The sequence below is a fragment of the Lactuca virosa genome, chromosome 9, assembly GCF_052849685.1.
Source record: "Lactuca virosa cultivar CGN04683 chromosome 9, Lactuca_virosa_CGN04683_v6, whole genome shotgun sequence".
Lineage (NCBI taxonomy): Eukaryota > Viridiplantae > Streptophyta > Magnoliopsida > Asterales > Asteraceae > Lactuca > Lactuca virosa.
Window position 1 is genome coordinate 272,037,466 of NC_136434.1, and position 18,299 is coordinate 272,055,764.

Consider the following 18,299-nt stretch of genomic DNA (forward strand, 5'->3'; position numbering starts at 1 on the left):
TATCCACCAGCCCTCCAAGCAAATGTCAAATCACCCCTTATCCCCTCCATTTAGATACGTGAACTCCTTTCCCCCTTATTCCACTTCTCATTTTCATACTCAGTAAACTCCTAAGAGGTGCTCTCAACTCATTCAAGCTACAAGTCTCATCCCTTCAAAGAAAAATTCCCAGATTTTTGTAAGTATCTCATCTTTTTTTGACTAGTGATTCTCTACCTTATTCCTAAGATTTCATTATATTTACACATAAAATTATTCTTAGGATATTCTAAAGTTCAAAGAACCTTTCAAGTGTTAAAACTTGGAAACTCCTCATCATCTAGCCAAATCACCCACCAAATCAAACCAATGTGAGCTTTATACCCCTACTTTTTCGAGATTTCTATTGTTTTTGGGGGAGAATACAAGTCAAAGTCTTTTGTGAATCATGATCTATTTGCTTATTGTGTATGCATGCCACATTATACGTGCTTAAGTATGAAACTTCTTACAATTAGTCCAAAAACTCGAGATTTTGGTTAAGTCTCAAGAGTTTGGATTATTTTCCACAAATCATGTTTAGAAACAAAAAGTTGTATGTTACCAAGTATAAGTCACAAATTATTATATCAACTATAAGGATTTGCTTCAAGATTAGCTTAAACAAGTTGTTGGACAATATATTTTGTAAGTGATTAAAATATGGAAATAATAATATTTTGGATCATTTTTGGACAAACATAAATATAAGGGTTATCTTGGAACATTATTTCATACTCATGACTTTTTACAAGATTAACAATATATTAGTTATTATTTATAAATATCCAATATAAATAATTTTATTAAGAAAGATGTACAAGAACAGGGTTTTCATGACAAAAATATTTGCATGTCATGAACTGTTGTGGTAAGACTTTCAGGAACATAAGTGATGATCTGTATGTCATAAAACAGAAAATGCGTGTCATAACCTGCAGTCATAAACTTACACAAATTATAACTTGACACTTTATCTTTTGACTAAAATGGGTTATTTTTCAATAAACGAAACGAACGAATACGAGCACCCAGTCAACAAGCACAATAAACGATATGAAATGAAAACGATATTTCTATTCAATGAGTACGAGTGTCATTATTTATCTAACAACTAATAGATCTCAACGATTGCTCAAAAGGTTGTTAGTATTCTAGTCAGAAAAATCTCAAAAGTACCTAAATATAAAAATATTAGTGTACGTCTAAAGTCCTGTAAGGAGTTATAGCCAGAGTCTCCTAGAGGGAGAGCGGGAATTTGTCTATAGATCTATACGGGGTTGACACCCCGCACCTTCGCTGTTCAATACAGCTAGACCGGCCAGTCTAGGCTGACAAATGTCTTTAACTACGACAACCCGAAATTTTTTATCATGGAAAGTCCAGTCAATCAACCAAAAGTCAGACTAAATTCCATTGCCTTCTAGCCTTGTTAAGGACATTCTAATGGGTTCTAAGCCTAGTGCACATAAGGATTGAGTGTCATGAAGTGTTAGCTTAGTATTGGAGGAATGAAAACGAGCTAGAAAACCCAACACATGGGGTTTACGGCCGTAAACTCTATGTACGGCCGTAAACACCCTCTAGCCGTGAACTACCCCCAATATATGATAGTTTACTTCATTTTTCTTCATTTCTCCAAGTCTTGGCCGCAAACTACCATTCTCTCTCAAGTATCATAAATTCAAGAACACCATTTCCACTCTTTTCACCCTCTTTCCTTTGTATCTCCTTAGAATACAACTTAGGATCTTCAAACACTAGCCAAAACACAAAGATCTTCAAGTGTTCTTCAAGGGGGCCGTGAACCACTCATACATTTGGGCCGTAAACTCCTCAAAGACCTTCAAAGTGTGAGTACCTCTTCTATCATTCAGTTATGCATGTGTAACACTTGATTTCCTAGAATTTAAACAACATCTAACTACATAAACTCAATGAGTTTACGGCCGTAAACTCTTTGTTATGGCCGTAAACCCTTGTTTTGGACATATCTTGAGCCTCAAACACTTATAGATGCTTGTTAGCCATTAGAACTCTTGAACCATTGAATCCCTACGAAACAAAAACCAAAAATGCATCCATTTTGGAGAGTTTACGGCCGTACACACTTGGTGTGGCCGTAAACTCAAGTGTGGCTGTGAACACACCTCCCTTAGTCGTACACTCCCTTTTGATCAATCACATGTGATTTCAACACTTCATTTCAAGTGTTTCCTAGTCCCTAAGGGTGTTTCCTTGCATGTTAGTTGTTTAAAACACTAATTACATACCAATATATGCCATTATATGTCATTAGGACTCGTTTGTGTCTCGGGAATTCATTCGTGGAACTTCTCATCCTTGCGCACGTATTCGATTGAATCACCCACATAAGGTGAGTTCATACCCCTATAGTCAATCTTTTAAACTGTTTTAAATGCTTTTAAAGGGGGGGAGGGGGGGGGGGGAATACAAGTTGGACACAATGATAATTGTGTAAATGTTTGTTATAAACATCATTTCAAAGGTTTGCTTATGCTTATAAAGTGATCAAATCATTTCAAAAACTCTTTTAAAGTTATGTTACTTTATTGTTTATAAAACTCCATTTTTAAAGTATAAACATAACTCGGTAGATAAAGGAGTCTTTTCTTCAAGTCATTAACAGTTCAAGTAAACATACTAGTAAACTATAATATGTATAGTTTAGGAGTTCAAACATACTATAAAGAGAAACAGGGAGGAACATACTATAATGAGAAATAGGGAGGAACATACTATACACTATACAGAGGTAACATACAATACAAATACAAGAATACTATAACATTAATGTGAGCCACTACTTCACGACTTAGCAATATACTTGCTAGGTTGTGTTTTGTAACCAGAGTCTCCTGGAGAGAGAGCATGAGTTTGTGTATAGATCTATACGGGATTGACACCCCACACCTTGCTGCTAGCTACAGTGGGACTTGCAAGTCTACGGGTGACAAATGTCACATCAGTTTCGGCGCCATTAGGTCGTCGTGGTAAATCCCGTGTCATATCAGTATGGTTATATCATCACATTTCAACCTTAATTAACAAACTGGTTTTATGGTAATCAGTACTTCAGTTTGTCAATTTAAAAGACAACTGTGTACTTACATTTTTCCCATTACTTTCATATTGTGACAGTTCCACTTGAAAGTTAATGCAAACTATTTTCGAGTTAAGATAGTTATAAACTAGGGAAAACTTACATATTTTCAAGCGACAAACAGAACAGTCGAGTCTAGTACATTCAGTAGGGGCCTATAATGCTAACTTTATGATTCTTTAGTGTATACATCAGGAATATATATTAATCGGATCCGACAGGTAGTAGGATGTGTGCTTTTCGCTTCATTTCTTGTTCCTTGTTTGGTTGTGGGCTTAGAGCAGATTTACCCAGCCTACTATCTATTCGATCTTAGCTATATATATATATATATATATATATATATATATATATATATATATATATATATATATTATGTATACACCAAGTAATCATAAGGAGTACCAGGTATGGGCCAGGTCATAGTATACAAATTCAATACACCGTTTTCTAGTACAAAACATACTTTTCAAATAGAACATTTGGTAGACAAAACTAGAAACTTACCAGTAAAGGGTTTAATCCATATTATTAAACCAGTATAACTTAAAGGACCTTAGGTGGTTAATTCTATAATACCTTAGTTTATACATCAGGGTTATATATAATTGATACCCGATAGGTAGTTGGATGTGTGCTTTCCGCCTTACTTCCTGTTCCTTGTTTGGTTGTGGGCTTAGGGCAGATACACACAATCGATTGTTTGTTTAATCTGGGTTTTATATAACTTGTATCCATTTAGCACTCATAGAAAGGATTGTAGAGTCATTTTTACTTATCTTTCATCAAAGCAGGAAATATAGGATTTTCTGGAGGAACAGGCGAACTTTTCTAAATAACTTGTATTCTTAGGAGACTAGTAGACAGGTACGCGCTCTGGGATTCAGAAGATGGAGCATAATAGCTTCATGTCTTGTTTTGTTATTTACATATGTAGTCTATGTTATGAGAACCACATACTTTGTAAACACTTTCTTTCTAATGAAATTGTTGTTTATTACTTTGATTACTATGATGAATGTCTTGTGATACTAAACATGACATCCTCCACCCCCGAACGTTTCTGCCGTTCCGGTTTTGGGGTATGACAGATTGGTATCAGAGCATTGTTTATAGTGAACTAAGTATATCAACCGATAAAAGATATACAACTATAAATACAATGGGGCCGAAGTGCTCTGGATAATAATATATTTTTAAATATATAACGATACCTTATAAAAGTATACATACATGCTTATACATATATACATACTAGAACAAGTATCACAAGAAGAACAGAATAGAAGTTTCTAAAGGTTGAACACTGCGGTCAAACCTGGACAGTTATGTAATCATATCTAGGATCAATATAGCTTGATCAACTATATTCATTCGAGATGTGACCGACATGTGTTTGAGAGTGATGTGGTGTTGCAACAGTCTTAAAACTTACCTAACTCTATTCAAGGGATTTCTAGACCAGTACATAAAGTTAGAATACTATGGGAGTATTTTATGATACTATAACACGATAACAAGTTTAAAACATACCAAGTTCATTACATTAAAATACTATAGGAGTATTTTAGGCACTATAAATAACTTATGTGATAACTTAAAAGAGCCTTACGGATAGATCTATAATTTTGGAGTGTATACTTCCAAGGTTTTATATAATTGAGATTTTATAGACTTAGAATTTGTGATCTATGCTTCACTACCTGTTCCTTGTTTGGTTGTGGTTTTGGAGTAGGATCACTTATTCGAAGGTCTATTTAATCTTAAATTATATACAACTTGTATACATTGTGAAATTATAGGAGGACTCTGTAAGGATCACCCCATAATGTTTCACTTAAATCTCATAGATTCTTTAGACACTTCCATTCTCGCACGACAAACCCAGATAGATGCAACCACTTCCTCATAGCAGTCAACAGAAGAGTCAAGGAGGAACAAGAGCAGGTTCATGAGAAGTTTTCAAAGAAGGATCAGCCGAAGTAACCAAAACGTCTTATGCGTCACACTAATAAATAATAATCTTTTTTAACTTAAAGAGTTAGTGGAGACACTACTCACACTATGTGTTAGGATTATTTTCTTTTCGTGCAACTGGTAACAGTTATTCAAGTCATATATATTCATTCGAGGATAGCCACTTCGGATTCATAAAGTTTATTTTATATAGACTTCCTTTATGAATTGTTTCCAGAACCCTGTGAAAGTCAGGACCCGATACACTCAGAACTAGGATAACCTTGTCTTTCAGCTTTTGGCTTATAAACCACTGCTATAGACTTATTACGTCTCATCTTTGTATTCTTTTAGCAAAGATGCCTCCTCGCAGATCAAACAGACGCACTACTCCGATAACTCCAACTCAACCGCCACTACCTCCTCCTCAGTTCAATCCTGCTGCTCTCCAAGCAGCGATATCAGCCGCAGTGGCAACTGCTCTAGCTCACATCAGCGAAAGTGGTACCTACGGAACTGGTAGCGGTACCCACTTAACAAACCCCGGAGTTACTCACGGACACCCAAGGGAGTGTTTGTACAAGGACTTCATGAACTGCAAACCCAAATCCTTTAATGGAAATGGTGGAGTCATCGCTCTGATGCGATGGTTCGAGAAAACAGATTCGGTCTTCGCAATCTGTTCGTGCCCAGAAGGGAGCAAAGTGAAGTTTGCTGCCTGCACCTTCTCTGACAGAGCCCTGACATGGTGGAATAGCCATGTTAAGTCACTGACCCTATCAGTGGCTAACTCAATAGGTTGGGAGAACCTAAAAGAGATGATGTTGGAAGAATACTGCCCGAGGGGCGAAGTTCAAAAGCTGGAACAAGAACTATGGGAGCACACTATGGTCGGCTCGGACATAGTGACCTACACTGACAGGTTTAGCGACCTCGCAGCACTGTGTCCAGGGATAGTTAACACGTAAAGTAAGAAGATAGAAAGGTACATCTGGGGTTTATCTACCCCGATTCAAGGAGATGTGCTGTCTTCTAACCCAACTACATTCGATAGCGCCAAACGCCTAGCCCAGAGACTCATTGACCATGGAGTCCGCAATGGCGTGGTGGTCCCCGTTCCCGAGCCATCTAAGGGGTGGGGGACAATACACGAAAGTCGGGGAAAAAGAGGAAGGAGCGAACAACACAGGAAACCCCGCAGGAGCAACAAACGAGTACTATATATGCCGCCACAACGCCTGCTACTCCAGCATCTGCCAGTCGATATGCTGGAACTCTCCCGAAGTGTGGAAAGTGCAACTATCACCACACCGGAGTATGTCGGGAAATGCAGTGCCTAAACTGCCACAGAAAGGGACACACAGTCCGTTTCTGCAGGGCACCGGCTCAACCGATCTCCCAAGTTCCCGGTGTTGAAGAAAACCAAGCATGCTATGGCTGTGGTGAGATTGGACACCATAGGAGGGACTGCCCGATAACAAAGAACTCAGGAGCGGATGGACGAATTCTGATGATCACCGCAGGAGAATCAACCCCGGACTCGCCAGCTAGCAGCGGTACGTTTTCGAAATAAAATAAGAATTACTTTAAAAACTAAATTATATTTATATAAGATTAAAACTTGGGGAAAACACTTAAAAGTAATTATAATAACTCATTAATCGGAACAAGTCACAGTATTCAAGAGAACTAAAAGATCCGTTCAGAGAAGGTATGATGGCTTAGTATGTACATCAGGGTTGTGCATACTAAGATTTTGCAGACTTAGAGTGAGTGATTCCGCCTTAATTCCTGTTCCTTGTTTGGTTGTGGATTTAAGGCAGAGTTACTCAGTCGACCGTCTAATTCATCTTAATTATTCATAACTTGTATATTCCAGGCGATCGTAGTGGTACCGAGGAGGATGGTAGTATAAAGTATCGACACTAGATATCAAAACACTTGCATTGTATGTACTCGCTCATCGCGGTACGATACGTAGAAGTGTTAACAACAAGGAGAAAACAGAAAGCACTAGAACGTTTACACATAGTACATTGTCGAGCACACTAGGGGTACATCATCGTATATCAAACGTTTCTTTCAAATCGGCCAAACTTTAGTTCAGTAAAGAGTCTGTTGCTATCATTCGTCATGAGTTGGCGTGGTCCTCACCATACTAAGTTCATATGTTTCCATCGCCTTAACCATCAAATTCGCGAAACCTTCGTCATTCGTAACGACAATCCGAACCAGACCTCGGAATCGTCTACCTCGTATTCAAAACCCCGAAGTACTCATACGAAGAGTACTTTGCCCTCCGAAACCTTGCCGCCGTATATTCATCAAACCTTCCGAATTACCACTCGTCCAACAGATCAAGTTCAAGCACAGAGGCTAAGGACGAATACAACCCACCTATCACTAAGAAGTGTATACGCTAGAGTGGTATATAATCATGATTATGCAGATTTAGTATGTGTGTTTCCGCCCTATCTCCTATTCCTTGTTTGGTTGTGGACCTCGGGCAGAGTCGCACATCTGACCGTCTTACTAATATTAGTTATATATGACTTGTATACACGAGGTAATGATAGATGGACCATGTATGAATCCGATCATGGACATTAGGGCAAAGTTGCCAGGTCTTCGAGTGGGTATTCTGCCAATCAGAGGAGTACAACCCCAGTAGCACTGCTAAAAAAGCTAATTTCGGGACGAAATTCCATCTAACGGGGGGATGATGTGACAACCCGAAATCTTTTATCATGGAAAGTCCAGCCAATCAACCAAAATTCAGACTAAATTCCATTGCCTTCTAGCCTTGTTAAGGACATTCTAATGGGTTCTAAGCCTAGTGCACATAAGGATTGAGTGTCATGAAGTGTTAGCTTAGTATTGGAGGAATGAAAACGAGCCAGAAAACCCAACACATGGGGTTTACGGCCGTAAACTCTATGTACGGCCGTAAACGCCCTCTAGCCGTGAACTACCCCCAATATATGATAGTTTACTTCATTCTTCTTCATTTCTCCAAGTCTTGGCCGCAAACTATCATTCTCTCTCAAGTATCATAAATTCAAGAACACCATTTCCACTCTTTTCACCCTCTTTCCTTTGTATCTCCTTAGAATACAACTTAGGATCTTCAAACACTAGCCAAAACACAAAGATCTTCAAGTGTTCTTTAAGGGGGCCGTGAACCACTCATATATTTGGGCCGTAAACTCCTCAAAGACCTTCAAAGTGTGAGTACCTCTTCTATCATTCAGTTAAGCATGTGTAACACTTGATTTCCTAGCCTTTAAACAACATCTAACTACATAAACTCCATGAGTTTACGGCCCTAAACTCTTTGTTATGGCCATAAACCCTTGTTTTGGACATATCTTGAGCCTCAAACACTTATAGATGCTTGTAAGCCATTAGAACTCTTGAACCCTTGAATCCCTACGAAACAAAAACCAAAAATGCATCCATTTTGGAGAGTTTACGGCCGTACACACTTGGTGTGGCCGTAAACTCAAGGGTGGCCGTGAACACACTTCCCTTGGCCGTACACTCCCCTTTGATCAATCACATGTGATTTCAACACTTCATTTCAAGTGTTTCCTAGTCCCTAAGGGTGTTTCCTTGCATGTTAGTTGTTTAAAACACTAATTACATACCAATATATGCCATTATATGTCATTAGGACTCGTTTGTGTCTCGGGAATTCATTCGTGGAACTTCTCATACTTACGCGCGTATTCGATTGAATCACCCACATAAGGTGAGTTCATACCCCTATAATCAATCTTTTAAACTGATTTAAATGCTTTTAAAGGGGGGGAATACAAGTTGGACACAATGATAATTGTGTAAATGTTTGTTATAAACCTCATTTCAAAGGTTTTCTTATGCTTATAAAGTGATCAAATCATTTCAAAAACTCTTTTAAAGTTATGTTACTTTATTGTTTATAAAACTCCATTTTTAAAGTACAAACATAACTCAGTAGATAAAGGAGTCTTTTATTCAAGTCATTAATAGTTCAAGTAAACATACTAGTAAACTATAATAGGTATAGTTTAGGAGTTCAAATATACTATAAAGAGAAATAGGGAGGAACATACTATAATGAGAAACAGGGAGGAACATACTATACACTATACAGAGGGAACATACAATACTAATACAAGAATACTATAACATTAATGTGAGCCACTACTTCACGACTTAGCAATATACTTGCTAGGTTGTGTTTTGTAACCAGAGTCTCCTGGAGAGAGAGCATGAGTTTGTGTATAGATCTATACGGGATTGACACCCCACACCTTGCTGCTAGCTACAGTGGGACTTGCAAGTCTACGGGTGACAAATGTCACATCAGTTTCGGCGCCATTAGGTCGTCGTGGTAAATCCCGTGTCATATCAGTATGGTTATATCATCACATTTCAACCTTAATTAACAAACTGGTTTTAAGGTAATCAGTACTTCAGTTTGTCAATTTAAAATACAACTGTGTACTTACATTTTTCCCATTACTTTCATATTGTGACAGTTCCACTTGAAAGTTAATGCAAACTATTTTCGAGTTAAGATAGTTATAAACTAGGGAAAACTTACATCTTTTCAAGCGACAAACAGAACAGTCGAGTCTAGTACATTCAGTAAAAAGGGGCCTATAATGCTAACTTTATGATTCCTTAGTGTATACATCAGGAATATATATTAATAGGATTCAACAGTTAGTAGGATATGTGCTTTGCGCTTCATTTCCTATTCCTTGTTTGGTTGTGGGCTTAGAGCAGATTTAAACAGCCTACTATCTATTCGATCTTAGCTATATATATATTCTGTATACACCAAGTAATCATAAGGAGTACCAGGTATGGGCCAGGTCATAGTATACAAATTCAATACATCGTTTTCTAGTACAAAACATACTTTTCAAATAGAACATTTGGTAGACAAAACTAGAAACTTACCAGTAAAGGGTTTAATCCATATTATTAAACCAATATGACTTAAAGGACCTTAGGTGTTTAATTCTATAATACCTTAGTTTATACATCAGGGTTATATATAATTGATACCCGATAGGTAGTTTGATGTGTGCTTTCCGCCTTACTTCCTGTTCCTTGTTTGGTTGTGGGATTAGGATAGATACACACAATCGATTGTTTGTTTAATATGGGTTTTATATAACTTGTATCCATTTAGCACTCATATAAAGGATTGTAGAGTCATTTTTACTTATCTTTCATCAAATCAGGAAATATAGGATTTTATGGAGGAACAGACGAACTTTTCTAAAAGAACTTTCAACGTACTTACATCAATAAAATCTTATGAACTCACCAACTTAAATGCTGATCTACTCTTTCAAAATAACTTGTATTCTCAGGAGACCAGTAGACAGGTACGTGCTCCGTGATTCAGAAGATGGAGCATAATAGCTTCATGTCTTGTTTTGTTATTTACATATGTAGTCTATGTTATGCGAACCACATACTTTGTAAACACTTTCTATCTAATGAAATGGTTGTTTATTACTTTGATTACTATGATGCATGTCTTGTGATACTAAACATGACGTCCTCCACCCCCAAATGTTTCCGCCGTTCCGGTTTTGGGGTGTGACATTAACCAAAACAAGGGCGCCTGAGAAACGCCAAACCAGGTCTCGGTCATATTAGTATGGTTATAACGACTCACTAGAATATGTTATGTTATCTAGAAATTTATGCAAGGAAAACCTCATAAATAAATTTTGGCACGTTGTGTTGACTGCCCTACACATGGTAGTGATGGTCCGTATTTGTTGTCTTGACTGTCCTTTTTCATTGCGTAGAATGTCCACAATCGCCATGTTGATTTCTTTCACCTAACAAGTATTAGAGTCTTAATACTGCTATTTTACAAATCAGAAAACATAGGACTTTATGGAGAACGTTTGTATACGACTTTTGAGAACGATAAACTAACACACACATATGCAAGTTTACACAATTGGAAACAGAACTTACGAATATTTTATAGCAAAAAATATAGGATTTTCTGGAGTAAACGATTTTATACGATTTCGATAACGATAAACTAGAACGCACACTCAATTATACCCGATAAGCAAAACAAGATTTACAACTATATATTTTTTTGAAAATAGGGGATTTTTCTGGAAATTATTGGTGATTACGACTCAAATGAACTATTCTCGAACACAGCTTCCCATTACAAATTACTCTACTTTTCAAAATCACTCCTTATAAGGATGAACCAAAGTAACGACATGCACACATATATCCATGATTTTCAAAGCAAGGCTTCAAACGATTTCGTAGAAAATATCGGATTTTCTGAAAGTACAATGAGAACGATTCTAAACAAGTGTAAAACTATTTTATACAAAAATGCTTATGAACTCACCAACTTTTTAGTTGACGCTTTTCAAAACAACTTGTATTCTCAGGGATCTAGTACCCTGTCACGGTGAATTGCGGATGGGGCAAGGAGAGACCAAAAGAAGTCCATGAGGAAAAACCCAGAAGTGGATCCTAAGGAATACCAAGAGATGAATTGTGAAAGGGAGGGTTTCTCATAAGATCCAAACAAGGATGAAAGCGCCAAGGAAACTCATAGCAAGCTTATTCCTATTGGCAAAAGACCCTTTGACCTTTCCCTTCCCAGATACGTAAGCACCCAATATAAGTGCCCTGGAATGGATGTACCTAGAAACAAAACAACACCCTGACGAATCAAGCATCACCTCCGTTTGGGCTACAAGTAACCCGAATTGACTCCCGGTTTCCAACCCTCTGTCACGGAGTAATGGAGTCCATAAACAAAGCCCGGTATACGGGAATGTAAATCCGATCCCCCACAAGTAACAAGAACACCATTCTAAATGCTTTACGAAACCCACAAGTAGGACCAGAAAACTATGCAGACCATCTACACTCTTTGAACGAAGAAATGGTAATTTGGAGACCACAACTCATAGCAATCAAGGCTAGGACAGCCTTAGCAGCGTAAGGAACACAAAAAGGGCACCCATAGTATAAGTGAAATGGCCAAGAACTTTGTGCGCTAAAAGAAGTTCACCTCACTACTCGCCTTAGGTTCATAATGCCTTAAATCAAAACCAGTAATAGTAAACCAAGAGGAGTACGCCCTCCAAGAATCCATACAACCAAATTCGCTAACTATATTGCTAACTATGTGTTATTTTGACGGAATTAACGTCATACAATATATGTTTCCACTCTCTACCATAACTGCATCATGGGGATGTAGGTTGACACAATTAACACCAGTACGTTAAGATTATACGAGTAAACTCACTTGGAATTAACTATGAGTACTTACAAGCTCACCCTTCGTGTGTAATAGAGTCATGACTTCTCATGAAGATAACCAGTACCCCGACGATGCACCAGTCCTACGAATAGACTCCGCCACTTTCCAAGCCACTGTAACAGCTGCCGTGGCAGCCGTCATGGCACACTTTAATGCACCCTAAAACCTAAACCTAAGCACAAGAAATGAAAGTTCGTAAACGAAAAAAGAGGCAGTTCAACTCAGAGGCTTACTAAAAGACAACAAGCGGGATCAGTCCCTACCCCTACTAACCCTACTCCTCCCACATCGAGACAATCATACCTTGGGAACAACCCACCTTGCAACAAGTGCAAATACCATCATCGGGGAGCATGCCAGAAATTTTGTTGCAAAAGGTGCAACAAGATGGGGCACACCTCCCGCTACCATAGGGCCCCGACCCCATGCGTCACTCCAACCCTCAACCGAGAAGTAAGTCCAGTTTGTCACAAATGCGGTGCAACATGACATTTCAAGAGAGATTGTCCAACATAGATGACTGACGAAGGAGTTGACGAGTAGACAGGAAGAGACGACAAGGAACCCTACCGCAGATTTTGGTACGTTCCCACGATAAACTTTAGGCATCAAATTATCACAAAAAGTTTTTGTCAATTAAAAACATAATCCAAAAACTATTTCCTCGTTAGAACAAGTCCTGTGAATCACGTAGAAGCTAGAGATCCTTACGAATGGACCATGATGGTTTCATATGAATGATAATATCATATGTAGTTAGGATTCCACAAACTAAGAGCATGCGATTCCGCCTTATTTCCTGTCCCTGGGCTGAATAGTGATTAGGACAGAACCCCACAGTCAATTATCTTTAAAAATCCTAAGTATGTACGGTTAGGTCACATCCATCTTTAGTGGAAAAACCTGGCAGAATTCGGATTACGAATTCCCTTGCCTTATAGCAGCACCTTTGTGTCACTAAAACACCTAGCAAGCAGGAACAAATAGACTCAATGGAAACAACAAAAACGAAACTAGTGGTGATAAGAACATGAACATAGAACACCCTGTTATTCCTAACAACCAATACTCCCCAAATCGACGTAACACCTGTTGTAACAAGAAGTCCAATGCCATCAGTTGGAACGAACATTCTTGATTCTCACCTTACAAACCCGAGCACTACAAATAGACTTCCGTCCTACTCAACCAAATAACAAAACTCTTTCAGCCGCCGTAACAACAAATCCCTAGCAACCAGACACCTAAGTCCATATGTAAGAAATACCACGCCCTTCCCTAGCCCTAATAAAGATTGAAAATCACGAAGCAAAAGGCATCAAGGGAATCCGAAAAGGCTTCCAACCTTCCTCAAGAGATTCACAAGGATCCCTTTGGAAACCTCAACCAAGTGCTAAACAGAGATAGAATCACCCCGACTCCTGGAACCACCCCAATAACCAAACACCCGATACCACTTAGCACGGTCACAGGAACAGATGGTGTCTGATCACAAGATCGGCATAATAGATAAAGGAAACATCAGACCCAGTCCCTAACCACAGGAAGCACCTATTTAGCTCATAAGGAAGAAAGACGAAACTACCATAGGCACCACCGATTACGAATAGGCCAAACAAACCCATCCTCAAGGATCGATATGATGGGTTTTGAGCAATTCTAACACTCCTAAGTGTACATGCAACCCTAGAAAACCTTGGATCTATGTTTGTCTAAGATACATGCAAAATACTTTTTCCAAGGTTTATAAACCTATCTAGCATACATGGGGAACATTATAATATAAAAGATAGCTAGAATTACATACCTTGTAGTTGTTATGATTCCTTGAAACCTTGAGAGCCTAGCACCTCAAGTGTGATGCCTCAAATGCTTCACACAACACCAACTGCTTTGGAATAACTTTGAGAGAATGTGTAACACTCTAAAAATCGGCCAAGCCCTCTTGTAACTATGTGTATCCGATTTTGGTGGAGAACATGTTTCTTATATAGTGTGTCACATGAGGTTTACACCATGTAAACCCTAATGTGACATGATTCTTCATTTCCATGACCCATGGGTTTGTAACTCCCATGGAGCCTCCATGGAGCATCCAATGGGTTTAACCCAACTTGATAATCCATGGAGCCTTTTAACCCACTATATAAGTTATAGATGATTTACATAATCAACCCATATATTTAATTAGTCATCTTTTGATCACTTAATTAATCCTAGATTAATTCTTGATCAATACTAATTAAATAATACTATTAATATATTAGAACTTATAATATATTAATAAACCACAAGTGTTATTTCTCTCATTTAGTCTATCCAAATGCATGATGCCATGCAACCCAAATGGACCATGCCGGGTCGGGTCAAGTACATACCAGAAATAGTTATGGATTTAGACACCTTATCCAACAGTATCCCACTTGGATAAGTCTAATAACTATAACTGCAAGTATGACTTCAGGAACCGATCGGCAATCGTAGCTCTTTTCAAGGTTTCTCGAAACTGAGAAGATGATGGTACGCTATTTCAGATAAGTGACCATATAATCCTTTGTTCTAGATATCAGCCGGACAAATACATGGAACAATGTCTTACTTTTGTCCAACAGTTTGTTTCCCCATTTCTGATTTGTTTGACATAGAACTTAATTGAACACACCAACTTAGTTCTGACCGGGCCCGGTACATGGGTCAAAACAAAATCATCGAGGGGCCCAGATATCGCTTCTAATCCAAGAAGGAACAGATAAACTTCGACTCATATGCTTGTTCTACTACTTGTTAAATCACACACAAACCCACGTTTTATAACATCGAGTTACCAATGTGTTTTCGCACGATCAATGCATAACTAACTCATAGTCAACAAGTCATATCTCTAGGTTTGAAGACTTATATGATATTACCGTCTCGCGATCACTCGAGATAAATTCCATGAAGTGATACCAGCGAGCGTGGGTTGACTCCAATACTCAGAAGTTATGAGCACTCATGAGTGGTGAGGCCATGTCCAACATTTTAGACCTCTACAACCAACCCATGACAGTCTTACTTCATATCTACTTCCAACATATGACTGACTGTGGATAATTTGAATAATATGTAAACACAACATAAATATTCTGGAAGTCAAAACATGCAAAAGAAATAATAGTAAGCAATTGACAAAAGATAGCAACACTTTACTCATAAATAAACACAACTTTTATTCATCATCAAATGTCAATTACAATTTACATATTTTAAAATTATCTAACTACTAAAACTAATATCATCCTTCAGCCCTATGCTCCTTGCATGCTGGAGATGCTTAACCCTACCCAGTCCCTTCATGAGGGGATCTGCCGGGTTCTCATCAGATGATACCCTCTTTGCCACGAGGAGTCCTTCTTCTATACGATGTCTGATGAAATGATATTTTCTGTCAATGTGTCTGGATCTCCCGTGATCCCTTGGTTCCTTCGCTAAGGCTACTACACTTTCACTATCACAGAAAATCTCTATGGGCTCCGTTATAGCTGGTACAACTCCAAGGTCTCAAATGAAGTTCTTTAGCCATATAGCCTCCTTTGCTGCCTCGCTTGCCGCTATATACTCTGATTCACAAGTTGAATCAGCCACTGTCTCCTGCTTGGAACTTTTCTAAGAGATAGCTCCTCCATTTAAGGTAAAGACCCAGCCTGACTGAGAGCGGAAATTATCCCTATCAGTCTGGAAGCTAGAATCACTATACCCTACAACTCTCAAGTCATCACTCCCACCAAGGGTAAGGACCCAGTCCTTAGTCCTCCGCAGGTACTTGAGAATATTCTTTACCGCTGTCCAGTGAGCCTTACCAGGGTTCCCCTGATACCTGCTAACCATGCTTAAAGCAAAGGCTACATCAGGACGAGTACAGGTCATAGCATACATGATCGAGCCTACTGCAGAAGCATAAGGTACTCGACTCATTTCTGCTATCTCAACCTCTGTACTCGGGCTCTGAGTCTTACTCAGTCTAGCGTTACTCTGGATGGGTAACTCTCCTTTCTTGGAATGTTGCATGCTGAACCTCTTCAGCACCTTCTCCAAGTATGTACTCTGACTAAGCCCAATTAGTCTTTTACTCCGGTCTCTCAGAATCCTTATCCCTAGAATATAGGCAGCTTTTCCAAGGTCCTTCATAGCGAAACACTTCCCAAGCCAGGACTTAACTTCCTGCAAGGTTGGGATGTCATTTCCTATGAGTAGTATGTCATCCACACACAATACCAAAAAGCTAACTATACTCCCACTAGCCTTGACATATACACAAGATTCATCTTCACTCCTCGATAAACCAAACTCTTTGACTTTCTCATCAAAGCAAAGATTCCATCTGCGAGGTGCTTGATTTAATCCATAGATGGATTTCTCAAGCTTACACACTCTATTAGGGTACTCTGTGCTGACAAAACCCTCTGGCTGGTTCATGTAAACATCCTCAGCCAATTTCCCATTGAGGAAAGCGGTTTTGACATCCATTTGCCATATTTCATAGTCATAAAATGCAGCTATGGCTAACAATACTCTAATAGACTTAATCTTGGCCACTGGTGAAAAGGTCTCATCATAATCAACTCCGGGAGTTTGAGAAAAACCTTTTGCAACCATTCGTGCCTTATAAGTGTGTACATTACCATCCATGTCGGTCTTCTTCTTGAAGATCCACTTGCACCCAACTGACTTACGACCAGGTACATAGTCAACCAAGTCCCAGACTTGATTGTCATACATGGACTGTATCTCGCTGTCCATTGCCTCTTTCCATTTAGCAGACTCGGGGCCTGCCATGGCTTCCGCATAGCTGTTAGGTTCATCCAGACTTACCAGTGTCCCATCACTGATAAGTGTCTCACCTTCCGCAGTAATATGGAAACCATAGTAATGCTCAGGTACATTCCTAACCCTTGTGGAACGCCTCAGAGGTACAATTGAAGGTATAATTGGATCAACAGGAGTCTCCTCCTCAAGTTGACTGCTGGGGTTTGAGGTTCCTTCACCACTTGACTCTTGAATTTCTTCAAGGTCAATTTGCCTCCCACTGTTTCCTTGCCCTATGAACTCTCTCTCTCTCTCTCTCTCTCTCTCTCTCTCTCTCTCTCTCTCAAGACAGCCCTCCTTGCTACAAAGACCACATTCTCACTAGGTCTGTAGAAGAGGTAACAAAAGGATTTTTGTGGGTAGCCGATGAAAATACACCTCTCACTTCGAGGTTCGAGCTTGTCGTGAGTCTCGCGTCTCACGAAAGCCTCGCAACCCCAAACCTTGATGTTGGCTAGACTAGGAACTTTTCCAGTCCACATCTCGTGAGGTGTTTTGGCAACCTTCTTTGTAGGGACCAGATTAAGGATGTGGGCGGCAGTCTCTAAGGCATACCCCCAAAATGAGATTGGTAGAGAAGCTCGACTCATCATGGAACGAACCATGTCCAACAAGGTTCGATTACGCCTCTCAGCTACACCATTCAACTATGGTGTCCTGGGAGGTGTCAATTGTGAGACAACCCCACATTCCCTTAGATAGTCAAGGAACTCAGTACTAAGATACTCACCACCACGATCGGATCGAAGCATCTTAATGTTCCTACCCAATTGATTCTCAACTTCTTGTTTAAACTCTTTAAACCTTTCAAAAGTCTCTGACTTATGCTTGATTAAGTAGACATATCCATATCTACTATAATCATCTGTAAAAGTCACATAATAACGATTAGCATCCCTTGTGGCATGTTTGAAGGGTCCACATACATCCGTGTGTACTAGATCCAACAAACCTTCACCCCTAGCACAAGAACCTGTGAAGGGTGACTTTGTCATTTTTCCAAGTAAGCATGATTCACAACTATCATCTGACTTT